At 36.5% G+C, this 13532-nt stretch overlaps 1 non-coding gene across 1 annotated transcript; it reads right to left on the reverse strand.

Moving 5' to 3' along the window:
- Positions 1–10487: 10487 nt before the first annotated feature.
- LOC122673674 lies at positions 10488–10594 on the reverse strand. The gene has a single exon (XR_006334784.1). It is a non-coding gene; the product is annotated as a U6 spliceosomal RNA (small nuclear RNA).
- Positions 10595–13532: the final 2938 nt, after the last annotated feature.

A 13532-nucleotide genomic window follows, 5' to 3' on the forward strand; every position in this document is an offset into this window, starting at 1 on the left:
ATCTTTTTATTAATATTTAAGCCAGATATACCAGCTATACTTGAGAGCTGCATATATATATAGCAGCTACACCTAAAAGCTGCACATATATATTGAAAAGCCCGTAAATAAGAGCCTCCATTGCCAGCATGCTCACTATAGCTAGGCTAAGAGCAAACTATGCCATATGAAGGGGCCCGGAGAGAATTTAGTATATAGCAGGTATGAAATACATGTTTGTTGAATGAATTAATAATAGCATGATAATAAATAATTAGCAATAGTAATTATAATACTACAGATCTTCCATTTCTTGGATATATAGGAAAAATGGAAGTAGCTTCAAAACTAAAGGGTTAATTTAGCACAGTTAGGGTATTTTAAAATCTTACATCTTAAAAAAAAAAATTTACATCTTCATTGTTCATTGTTCAGTCATTAAGTCATGTCTGGTTCTTTGCAACACCACAGACCGCAGCATGCCAGGCTTCCCTGTCCTTCCCATCTCCCTGAGTTTGCTCAAACTCATGTCCATTGAGTCATTGATGCCATCCAACCATCTCATCCTCTTTTGTCCCCTTCTCCTCCTGCCTTGAATCTTTCCTACCATCAGGGTCTTTTCCAATGAGTTGGCTCTTTGCATCAGGGCGCCAAAGTATTGAAGTTTCAGCTTCAGCATTAGGCCTTCCAATGAATATCCAGGGTTGATTTCCTTTAGGATTGACTGGTTTGATCTCTTGCAGTCCAAGAGACTGTCAAGAGTCTTCTCCAACACCACAGTTCAAAAGCATTGATTCTGTGGCACTCAACCTTCATTATGGTTTAACTCTCACATCCACACTTGACTACTAGAAAAACCATAGCTTGGCTAGACAGACCTTTGTCACCAAAGTGATGTCATAGCTTTTCTTTCTAGATCAAGAATTTTTTAATTCCTTGGCTGCAGTCACTGTCTGCAGTGATTTTGGAACCCAAGAAAATAAAATTTGTCACTGTTTCCAATGCTTCCCCATCTATTTTCCATGAAATGATGGATGCCATGATCTTAGTTTTTTGAATGTTGAGTTTTAAGCCATCTTTTTCCTCTTTGCTTTCTGCCATTAGAGTTGTGTCATCTGCATATCTGAGGTTGTTGATATTTCTCCCAGCAATCTTGATTCCAGATTGTGAGTCATCTAGCCTGGCAGAGAACCTCAGGAACAGTGCATCTCCATGTTGGTTGATAACTTTATTTTTTATATTATTTTGGATTTTAAGTGTAATATCTGTATTATTAAACATTTAAATTAAAATTGATAAATAAGTCTTGATATGAAGCAATATGAATTATTTTCATATTGAATTAATTTTTAAAAATCTCTTTAATGCTTCCTAGTTGTGACGGAATCCCTTTCACGAGGTTTTAATTCCTATGTTACTATTTCTGACCATGGAGCTTGTTTCTAATTGTCTTATATTGGAGATTTTAAAAAGAGTATGGGTATCGTCTATGGCAAATGTCCCAGGAATAATAATAAGCATAAATATTTAGGTTTACTTGAGTTGGCATTCTAGGTGTATCTCGTGAAGAAGTAACTCTGTTTCTGAGTTCTCTTGGGGCAGACTCAACTAAGTATTGATTAATATTGCCTTCCTTAATAAAGTTATTGAACTCATGATATAGCTTCTGCCTCCCTGAATTGATCTTAGAAGTATTAAGCAGATGAAAGGTAAGCCTCTGCTTCTACTATAATCAAGTCATAGAGTGGACTACTAAGAACATATATTTTCTTCTAATAAATTGGTTGGATGGTCATGTTGAATGGAAGCTCTGTGGTGTGTCTGAGCTCTGGTCAAAAACAAGGGAAGCCACAAGTGACATTCTAGACCTGTACAGTTAAAGTGACAATGCAAGAGGCAACCCGACTTTCCCACTTACCTTTGTGTGGAAGCAAAGAGGATTCCTATAACCAAACATAGCTAAGTAGAGGCATTAACATCACACAAGTCAAAAGTGACAATTATTCTTAAGAGGTATAGCTGGAACTGATCCTGGGATAGAGCCTTGAGATAGAAAGGGAAGACTGGGCGTAGGTATTACTGGTGCTATTTCCATCTGTATTCACTGCATGCCCTCCACCTCCAGAAAATAAAACTTTATGGTCTGTTTTTAAGTGCTATGAGCTGAATGTTTTTATCTCCAAAATTCTTATGTTGAAAACATAATTCCCAGTGTGATGGTATTTGAAAGTGGAGGTCTTTGGAAGGTAATTAGTGCTCTTATAAAAGAGGAGGTGACATGAAATCTCTGTCTTCACGTGCACCCCGAGGAAAGGCTGTATGAGGACCGAACCAAGAAGATGGCTCTTAAACTGACCAAACTAGCAGTCTGATCTCTGACTTCCAGCCTGCCACATCTTGAGAAATAAATGTTTGTTGTTTTAACAGCCACCCAGTCTACGGTAATTTTTTAATAGCAGCCCAAACTGACTAAAGCAGTAAGTTCCTAGAACTGATAGCTCAGTTCATGCAAACTGTCAAGATCATTTTGAGGGTAACTGTCTCTCAAATCAAGTAACTTTCTTGGGACCCTTTCTGAAAACTGCCTTGGTTGAAATAATGGAAATGTTAGATTGGAAGCATGTAAACCTAAAGAACACTGCAGAAGTCTTAAGTGTACACTGAGGTGCAGAGTTAGAGGTGGTGCAAATCAGATTTCTTACTCCGACACAAGATCTGCAGAGTGGAATTCTGAGTGCCATCTGCATGGCACAGTCATCAGCTGGAGCTTACCAGACAGGAAATAAAACTGTTACAAAAAGCAGAGGATTTGGAATCAGACCTGCCAACCTTTACCACTAACAATTTTATGTTGATTTAAGACAATCTATGTCAAAGGTCAAAGAGCAAATCATGGACATTGGTGGGAAGAGGCATGTTTTATAAGATAATTTATCAATTTGTAAAATGTTTAACTGACGGATCCTTGGTAAAGAGATTGTAAACATATACAATTAAAAATAGTTAACCTCTTAGTAATGAATTCACTGTCTATTTTGAGATTGTTACTCCTGTGCAAAAATATCCATCTCTCTGTAAAATTAAGAACATAGTAATTCCAGGCCAACAAATTTCAAATTCTTTTCCATGAAATTCTGGAGTTTGAGCAATAATTTAAAGAGGTTTGTTGAAATACAATGTGGCCAAGGAAGGCATGCTTTAACCCCACCACTTTGGGGACTTGATGCTGACAATGAAAGTACATGAGGGATAGCAAATAAAACTGTCTGTTTTGGTTTGGGGAATTTGGATCTGTGTTAGGGAAACAGTGACTGATTTATGATAGGTATTTGGAGAAGAGATAGTCTGTCAAAATAAACGTATCTCCCTTTTTCGTGAGAGGAAGCAAGCTGTTGTATGGATTTCCTTGGAATCCTTAAAAATAGTAGGGAGAGAAATGTTTCCATTATTAACAGCATGCTTTAGTTTTGCAGATTGAGCAGGCGAAAGCATTTGTACTTGTTCAGGTAGAGCTGGAAAGTTCCACACCATGTTGGATATTGAGCTCTTTAAGGATGAATCACATCAGCAGCTTACATCCCCCACATCCAAGATCTCTGGGCTTCCTCAGTCAAGGGTTTGGCATGACTTAAGTCACACATGGATTCTGAAATTTAGGAAAGTCAGTTACAGTAGGGAGGAGAATACAGCAGAGGGTGACCCAACTATGGGTGGATGCGAGTGCTTGCTGTCTTCCTGTGCATGAAAGAGGCAGAATTAACACTTCAAATTCTTTGGTCACCTTGCTTCAGACTGTTTAATCTACCTGAAAAATCCTCCATACTTTCTTTTCCCCCATCCTCAAATTTAGCCTTATAGTTTTGTGAAGCTTCTGAAGACTGGTAATTCTGGAGTTCAGATCCTCATGTCAATTGGGTATTATTTACTTGCAAGGAAGTGATAAAGACCAAATGGAAAAATGTAAATGCAGCCCTCAGTGAAGTGCCTGGCAGGCAATAGGTACTCCATCGATGATTTTTGATGTTGTTCAGTTGCTAAGTCATGTCTGACTCGTTATGCCCTCATCAATGATAGCTTTACTAAAAAATACTAGCAGTTGCATCTATATTCTTTGAACCAGTGACATAACAATATTATCCCCAAATGATTTTTCCTTTACTGTATCCTTGGAGGCTATTTTCAGTGCACAGTAGGAGAGCATGCATTAGGTCTTTGATTCCAAAAACAAATTTTGAATATTTAAAGACATATAGGTCATGCCCTGACCATCTCTGGAGTAGGACAGCTATACATAAACAACTTTCACTCTACTAGAAACAAATGTGCAGGATAAATTTATGGATGGTATTTGGCAGATTGAGATCCTCTTGGAAGATATGAAGGAAAATAATGCTTCATAATTATTGTAAATTCAATTTAAAATTGATTTAAAAGACTTTCTCTTTGGTTATTATGATTGTTTAAGTTCTGGCCTTTCTCCTCTAATTGCCATGATTTCTGGCCCCTTGTACTCCTTTATTTCTTGCCAAAAAATAAAATCAAACCCTGCTGTGATGATCCTTCTTCATTTTTCCAAACAAGCATTGTCTTTTCAGGAATACAGAGAGTGAAGTAGGGGAAAGTGAACTTCTGGTTGAACTATTTAGCCCAGAATTCTCCTCCTCTGGGAAATTTTCTTCTATACTTTCCTTCCCTCGAATCTCTATAGAAGTAATTATTCATCATTATTAATTTTTCTCTGCTCCCTCTGTACTTTGCACATATTGTTAATCTTTCACTTCACTGTACTGTAACTTATTTCTTTGCATATCTGCCTCCCTTCTGAGACTGTGGGCCGTTTGAGAGTGAAGACTATGCTGTAAACATCTTTGTGTCCTGACTTGCTGCTTGACTATATATGTGGCAAGTATTTACTGAACTGAATTATTGAGTTCTTGAGTCGTTAAGTGAACACATAGTGAAAACATCCATTTTCACAGCAATGATGGCTATGTGAATAAGTCATGGCTTTGGAAAAATTCTCTTTGTAACACGTTTATATTTTCTGCTTGTAAAAGTTAGGGTGGTTGTTATGCTTTTTATCTCTAAACTCTTGGCAGTGAATTACTGCTGCTTCACATTGCAGTTTTAAATTCTTGGTGAAAATTTTCCTGCCTGTTCTGCCTTTTGTGATAAATGTTTTCCTGTTGTGTGTGTGTAAGTTATTTACTTTTCCTGTAATGACAAATTTTGTCCAACTATATAGTGCCTCTCTACCTACGTTGTTATATAAATATCTAAGATTTAATTGTCCCTAAGGAACTAGCCTGAATTTAAAAGATTTATTTTATCTCTGTTGTTCCTCTGATAAATAAATTCAGCAGATACAGAAAGGCTGTTCTTTGGAATATTGTGTACAATGTTTTTGTTTAACTACTTCAATTTTTTTGAAAAGATAAAGGTGAGAATATATAAATTGATAACTGAATTCTGTTTCTCTCTCTTCCTTATTTTCAACATTTACTCTTTAAATTTTTACTTTATAAACTTCCAAAAGTAACTGCACTAGAATATTAATACTGTTTTTCTTATACTCATGAGAGAGAAAAGCAATATATATATGTGCGTGTGTATGTATATATACATAAATTTATATGATTAATGGTATGACTGTATATTGACAACAGTAAAATAATTTTCTGCATATAGTTTGGGCAAAAGGAAAGAAATTCAATCATTATACAAAACTAAATCATTCTCTGCATAATAGCAAACAAGTGAGATAAATACATTATTTTTAGTGTATTCAAAATTATACTTAAAATGATCTCTGCATCCTGTTATATTATAGGACTTAAAGGGACAGTTGTTCTCATTGTTTTAAAGATGAAATTAAGTTACTTGTCCAGGTTCACACACCTAGTTCATAGCAGAGTTTGCGTGACTTGCAGACCAAGCTCCTATTATTTTTAGGCAGATTAATCAGAAAGATACATTAAACCATGAATTGTCAATCCATTTCAATTATTTCATTATTAACCATGACAGTTACATAACAGGCTATGCTTTAGTATCCAACTTTTGTTAATTTTCATTGCAAGGCCTTCGAGAAATATGCAGAAAGTTACTGCTTAGCGTTTGTTTCTTCTTTCATTAAACATTTATTAAGCACCATCGGTGTGCTGCATGGGGCTAGGCCCTGAGGATACTGAGTGGCAGAAAGTACCTCTCCTTGAGCAGGCATGGCTGCAGAAGAGCTGCCCCTGGGAACACACATTTTGAATGTTAAAAAGCCTTTTTAATATTTGATGAAGAGTGTGTTTGAGCAAGGACAGGTGATATTCCTGGAGTTGTCCAGGTTTAAGGAGATAAATCTTTCAGAGGAACATAACTGAACAAACCTGAAACTGTGAAAGAAATCGAGGGCGTGGCACTCCAGTCCTTGCCTGAGACACTGTTTTCCTGGAATTGCTGCTTTCCAAGCTCCTCATTTGTCCCCAGTCCATTCTGAGCTCTCCCCACTCAGGAAGCCTGCCACGCATGCTTGCAGCTCAGTGTCTTTTTTGTTCCTGTGGCCTCTGTCACTGTGCCCTGGTTCACTATTTCCTGTTCATTCCGTAAATCTCAGGTCAGATATCGTCTCTGCTTGGAAGCATTTTTTGGTCCCCCCTCCAAAGGCTGAGCTTATTACTCAGTCATTTGAAACGCCATATCTAGTTGAAGAGACCACTATATAAAATACTCACATATCTACATAGTTTTCTAGTGATTTTGCACTTTATTAATTAACGAATCCTAACACTTTTCTAATACTACAAATGACATGTGGCTCTCATTAGGAAAAATTCGTCTTCTTCCTCAGAAATTAGATTGTAACAATTTAAACCATTCTTGTTTTGTTTCTTATAGTGATTATTTAAATAATCAGTCCTTCCAGTGAACGCCCAGGACTGATTTCCTTTAGGATTGACTGGTTTTATCTCCTTGCAGTCCAAGAGACTCTCAAGAGTCTTCTCCAACACCACAGTTCAAAAGCATCAATTCTTCAGCACTCAGCTTTCTTTATAGTCCAACTCTCACATTCATACATGACTACTGGAAAAACCATAGCCTTGACTAGACGGACGTTTGTTCACGAAGTAATGTGTCTGCTTTTTCATATGCTGTCTAGGTTGGTCATAACTTTCCTTCCAAGGAGTAAGCGTCTTTTAATTTCATGGCTGCAAGTAACCATCTGCAGTGATTTTGGAGCCCCCAAAATAAAGTCTTCCACTGTTTCCATTCTTTCCCCATCTATTTGCTATGAAGTGATGGGACCGGATGCCATGTTCTTAGTTTTCTGAATGTTGAGCTTTAAGCCAACTTTTTCACCCTCCTCTTTCACTTTCATCAAGAGGCTCTTTAGTTCTTCCTCACTTTCTGCCATAAGGGTGGTGTCATCTGCATATCTGAGGTTATTGATATTTCTCCCGGCAGTTCTTTAATCAGTCTCTTTCTTAATTTTTTTCTGTATTTAAGCATAAGCATAATTTCATGTCCAGATTGCTTCATTAATGAAAAATCATCAAATCACCTTTATAAATAGCTTGAAATATCAAGCAGTAGAGAAACCCTAAACAGTTACAGCAAGTATTGTACATTTTCTATTTTATATTGTTTATATTGTTGATTGTTAATATGTCATTTGCTTCTTTCATCTTCTGAACTAATATCATTTGCTCAATTGCCTCATCAGTACTCCTTTTAGTAGAGATTATTTCAATATGTCACATTTCAGAAAAAATATCAGATCTCTGAGAGCTTAAATTTTTTACTTTAGTTTCCTCCAAAATTGCTTTGCATATTAGGTCATAAAGATTCCCTAAAACTAAGTCAGACGCATTTGATTTTGTATGGTTACAATTTCTTTGCTTTAGATAAATATTATCTATAGCTATATGAATATGTTTTAAATTATTTTATGATGTTGAGAAATTAGGTTGGTTGTAACATCAGAAACAATTTTGAATTCTTCAATTGATCTTGTAGGTTAGTCATTGATTTTTTTTTTTTCATTTCCTTTTTCCCTCCTCAACTTTCCAGTGAAACCAACATCTCTAAACAATTATCAGAGTGAATGTAATGTCTGGGTTATTTCTAAAATCTTTCTTTTGTTCAGAAATATACCACACATTAATGAATGCTGTAGAGGTAATACTGTTGATTTTCAACTGTCTAAAACATAATGGACAGAATAATTTAAAGCATGTCTAAAGAATCTTCTAACTTATGTATATTTTAATTTACTCTTAATAGAAACCAAAGTGCTCTGTATAGAACAGAAACCATGCAATAGTACCCTTAAATGAATTAATGATTCAAATCATTATTATTTATTTTGTAAGGCTATCTCTTATAATTTTAATATGTTCCCCTAGTAAGAAAGAATGTAAATATTCTTGTGGTAATCAAGATTATTTATATATTACTCTCTGCACTAGAAAAATTAATCCCTGCCTCCCTTCTCACATGCTTTCTGAAAAGTACCTGTGCCCACTGGACACTTCCACTATGGGAAATGGTGAACCCAGGTAGATTCTTTGTACCAGATGATACCAGATGACCCTGCCCCCAAAGGGAACCAAGCTGATTCTCTTAACCAGGAATTTGGAATTTAGAAAAATCAAACTGAGTGAATCATCCAGCTAAGACAAACTGAGTCCCAAGTTAACAAAGAGATATTACTGGAAGTTGGCTCTCCAAAAAAAAAAAACAAATACGCCAAATCCAGTTATAAAGAGAAGACTGCAACAAGTCAGCAAGGAAGTGTGGTTTTCAGGGAAAAAAGAAAAAAAACAAAAAACACAGAAGAATTAAACAGCAGCAGAAAGGTAGGCAAGAACAAGAAGCAGGGCGTCTGAGAAAAGCAGAGGGTTCCAGTTCTCAGGTCTAGGCCAGTGTGAACAAGCTGAATTGCGCTTCTGGGTCTTATCCTCAGGTGCCATCAAATTTCTTCTCATGTGCTTCAAATTTTCTATGTGAACTTGGGTAAATTTTTGTTTATTGCAACCTAATGATCCTGAAAGTGAAAGGTTAGTTGCTCAGTCATGTCTGACTCTGTGCGACCCCATGGACTGCAGCCTGCCAGACTCCTCTGTCCCGGGAATTCTCCAGGGAAGAATACTGGAGTGGGTAGCCATTCCCTTCTCCAGGGATCTTCCCAACCCAGGGATCAAAACCTGGGTCTTCTGTGTTGCAGGCAGATTCGTTACCATCTGAGCCACCAGGGAAGCCCTTAATAATCCTGAGAGGTATTTAAAAATCAAAAAGTATTTATAAATTTAATAATATATAAGAGGTATTATAAATCAAAAGAGTTTAAGAGATTCTCCTTACCGTTCCATTTCATATAAAATTATAAGATCCAAAGTATGTGAATAATAAAATACATTTCAATCTGAAAAAGAACTTTTTAATCTTAAGGTATATTTCCATATTAGAAAATCATAAGCAATTTTGGTATCTATCACATAGGATGATAGTTCTCTAGTAAATTCTCAAACATCTTCTTGGCCCTAATTAAACCTGAACTCTAGCTTGTGCTAAGCTTAAACTTAATGGAAAGTATACTTATTTGCTCAAGTAGCAAATGTCCTCTATTTGTTTCTAGACTGGAGAATTTTAACTGTTTATTCCAAATTCAGTGTATTTGTTTATAAGCCTCTTTTGACCTGTGTGGCAAAATCCCCTACCTTGAAATAACTTAGACAAAAAGGAAAGTTTATCGGTTCTCATAACAGAACCTCTTACATTAGACTTCAGATTTGGCTCAAACCGTAACTAGTAACCTTTCTCTCTCTCTTGACTCTGTTTTCCCCTTGAAGAGCCTTCTTTCTTGAGTAGGTGCTTCCCTATCTTAGGTAGGTAAGTAGGTTTAGTCACTCAGTCATGTCCAGCTCCTGCAACCCCATGCCCTATAGCCCTCCAGGCTCCTCTGTCCATGGGATTTCCCAGGCAAGAATACTAGAGTGGGTTACCATTTCCTTCTCCAGGGGATCTTCCTGTCGCAGGGATCATACCCAGGTTTCCTGTGTTGCAGGCAGACTCTTCAATGACTGAGCCACCAGGGAAGCCCTCTCCTATCCTACCTCCTGCAAATTAAGAAATCTTGGCAGGAGAACTTCTCATTCTACTGTTGCCAGCAAGTGCCTGACCCTGCTGCTAAGAATCAGCTTCTATGGCCAAGGATAGAATGCTCTGAGTTACAAGGTCTGGGTCCTGTGTCCACTCTGAAGTCACATGAAGTAAGAGTAGGTCAATGGGGAGTGGGTAGTTTCACCACGAAAAACCAAGATGCTTTTACTATGAGAAGAATAGGTGGTGCTGGGAGGCATAAGCAAAGATATCCTCTATCTACCCAGTATATTTTGCATTTTTGTAGTTATTCTGACTCCATGCTCACCGCAGTTATTACAGCTTTGTTCTTGTCAGTTGTGGTCTGTTAACCTACACATTCTTCTTTATTTTTTTTTTTTTCTTTTTTTTTTCAAAAAAATATGGAACGCTTCACGAATTTGCGTGTCATCCTTGCGCAGGGGCCATGCTAATCTTCTCTGTATCGTTCCAATTTTAGTATATGTGCTGCCGAAGCGAGCACAACCTACACATTCTTATGTACTGTGTGTGTGTTAGTAGCTCAGTCGTGTCTGACTCTTTTGCGACTCCATGGAATGTAGCCTGCCAGGTACCTCTGTCCATGGAATTCTGCAGGCAAGAATACTGGAGTGGGTTTCCATTCCCTTCTCCAGGGATTTTCATGACCCAGGGCTCAAACCCAGGTCTCCTGCATTGCAGGCAGATTCTTTACCGTCTGAGCCACCACTAATAGTGCATTATCTTCCACATAAGTGAAAGTCACTCAGTCGTGTCTGACTCTGCAACACCATGGCATTTACAGTCCATGGAATTCTCCATGTCAGAATACTGGAGTGGATAGCCTTTCCCTTCTCCAGGAGATCTTCTACCAATTCAAAAATCATTTATCCAGTGACAGTCTTAGGAGCTGAGACCTTTTATATAAAATGATTCAAAGAGTGCCTGGATATTTCCTCTTTTTCCCAAATATTCCCTCCTACTACCCAACACAGAGATGTACTTTTTTGTATCCTTGGGGTCTTAGAATTTTCCAGTTTAATTTAAACACAAATATCCCCTTAAAGCAGCAGTATCTTAAGGAACTCAGAGTTGGCGCTCTAGCAGGGATTAGCTTATGGCTAGTGATAAAACAGTTTTCTGAGGGACAGTGTCTAAGGGAGATGGAATAGTAGATGATTTTTGTTGGCACAGCATCAAAGATTTACTTGGTCTAACTTCACAGTTTTCTTATGGTTATTCCAGCTCTAAGTCATCTTTTATATTTCTTCAACTCCAGTGGAAAAATGCAGACAAATTATATTGTATATAAGAGAAGAAAGTTACAGAAGGATTTATTATTCATAGATGCTTTAAAGAAAAAAAGAAGGGTCTTCAAGTGCCAAACCACAAGGAAGACAAGACATGATAGCTATCCATCAGTGCTTGTGGAATAAAATTCTATGTCAAAATAATGTTGTTATCTTTGCAAGTTTTTCTGGTAAGAAAAACTCATTGAATAACAGATGTTGAGATCATGAAAAATATTATTAAATTCAAGTACAAAGCAATAATGTTTTATTGAATTAAACTGCAGAGGATTTAGTTAAGTCTTTTAACATTTAGTACCTTTTCCCTGCCAGGCATTAATCTAGGTGTTTGGGCTACAGTGATATGTAAACAGACTGACATCCTCACTCTCATAGAGCTTACATGTTAGTAAAGGACGTAGACATGATGTACTGATTATTATCAACAAAATAAATAAGTAAAATATGTAGAATAAAAATGTATAAATGCCATGGCGAAAATAAAACATAGAATACGTTAACAGAAATAAGGTAGGCTATTTTTGTGTTTGCTCAGTTGCTCAGTCGTGTTAAGTGTCTCTGCGACCCCATGAACTGCAACACGCCAGGCTTCCCTTTCCTTCACCATCTCTCGGAGTTTGCTCAGACTGATGTCCACTGAATTTATAATGCCATCCAACCTGCTTTAGTACAAATTAGTTGTATCCTCTGAGGTTCTAAATGTCCAGCTATTACATTTTTAATGTATTTTTCTTTGTAATTATGATTAGATTAACAAATTCTGTATGGACTCCTTTGGTTTGATGTTAGCCTTACCCATTTTAAGTTTCCTCAATTTGTAATCTCACTTTTTAAATAAATATGAGCTAAAAACCACCACCACGACGTATGTTAGAAGAGCACTCATAAAAATGTGTGGTTTTGATAGGGTCAAATGGTAGGAAGCTGCCATATGTGACTGTTCGCAGCAGCAGACTGGATGGTATTGAAAAGGACATAGCCTTGCTGCAAAACACACCTCAAAGTGGATGACTGCAAACAATCTCCCTCTAGCGTCCAAGAAAGAAAATGTGCAGACCTTGCTCCACTGGAATTTGTTGGAAATGCAGCTGAAGTGAAATAGAGATAAAGTTTAGTTTAGACATGACCACTATGGACCAAGTATTGACCAGAATCTTAAATACATGAAAAGGTCTGATGACACTATTGTGAAGTAACTTAGTAGCTGATTAAATTTATCTGAGATTAGTTTGGCAATTGGCAGTTATAATTTATATGTGATCATTTCATAAATATTTGTTAATATGAAACCCAGTGGAGCTAAAGAATTTGGGGAAAAAATTACAAAACCAGAACATCAGAGTCCCTGCTCTTGATAACTATGATATATTTTGAATTTTCTGTCCTGAGTATGTATTCCCAGCCCTGCCTTTGCTGCTAAATGACACAATTTATGGCTTCTTTCTTCCAGGGAATGTGAATGCTTAGAGAATAGCAATTTATTTAGTGTTGGCCTAAGTAAACACAAGAGAGCAGATCTGTGAAAGGAAATAAAATATTATATCCCCAAAATGGGTCTCATGCTTTTACTTGTTTCTTTTAATAGTTAAGCATTGATAATTATTTTTAATTGATAAAATTTTAAATGTTTTACTAATTCTTTTGAAGTCAAAAATTTTCCCCTTTAGGTCTTGGGTTCTTGCTCAGTATTTCCTGGGTATTGACAGTTATAAAATTTATTTTTCTATCCATTTAAATATTATGTGAATATAAGTATATCAACATTTGGGTAAGCAAAACAAAAATGCAAGTTGATCTATAAAAAATTAAATAATATTGAAATATATATAAAATATATATATTGTATATATATATATATATAAAATAAAAAGCACCCTTCAGCAGCCTATTTCCCTCAGTCCTACATTCCTTCCCATGGTGAAACCAACCTACTAGGAGTATGAGTTTTATTTAAATGTTCAGTTTTTCTGTATATACACACAAACACAAACTGTTTTTATTTTGCATTTCTCATTTATCTGTATTAACTTGGAGATATCTGTGTGTAATAACTATTCACTTATCTCTACCATTTTATCTCTATACCTATTTACCTACTTATCCATCCAGCCATTTAACTTTCTGATCTCTCAT

The sequence above is a fragment of the Cervus elaphus genome, chromosome 17 (genome assembly GCF_910594005.1).
Source record: "Cervus elaphus chromosome 17, mCerEla1.1, whole genome shotgun sequence".
Lineage (NCBI taxonomy): Eukaryota > Metazoa > Chordata > Mammalia > Artiodactyla > Cervidae > Cervus > Cervus elaphus.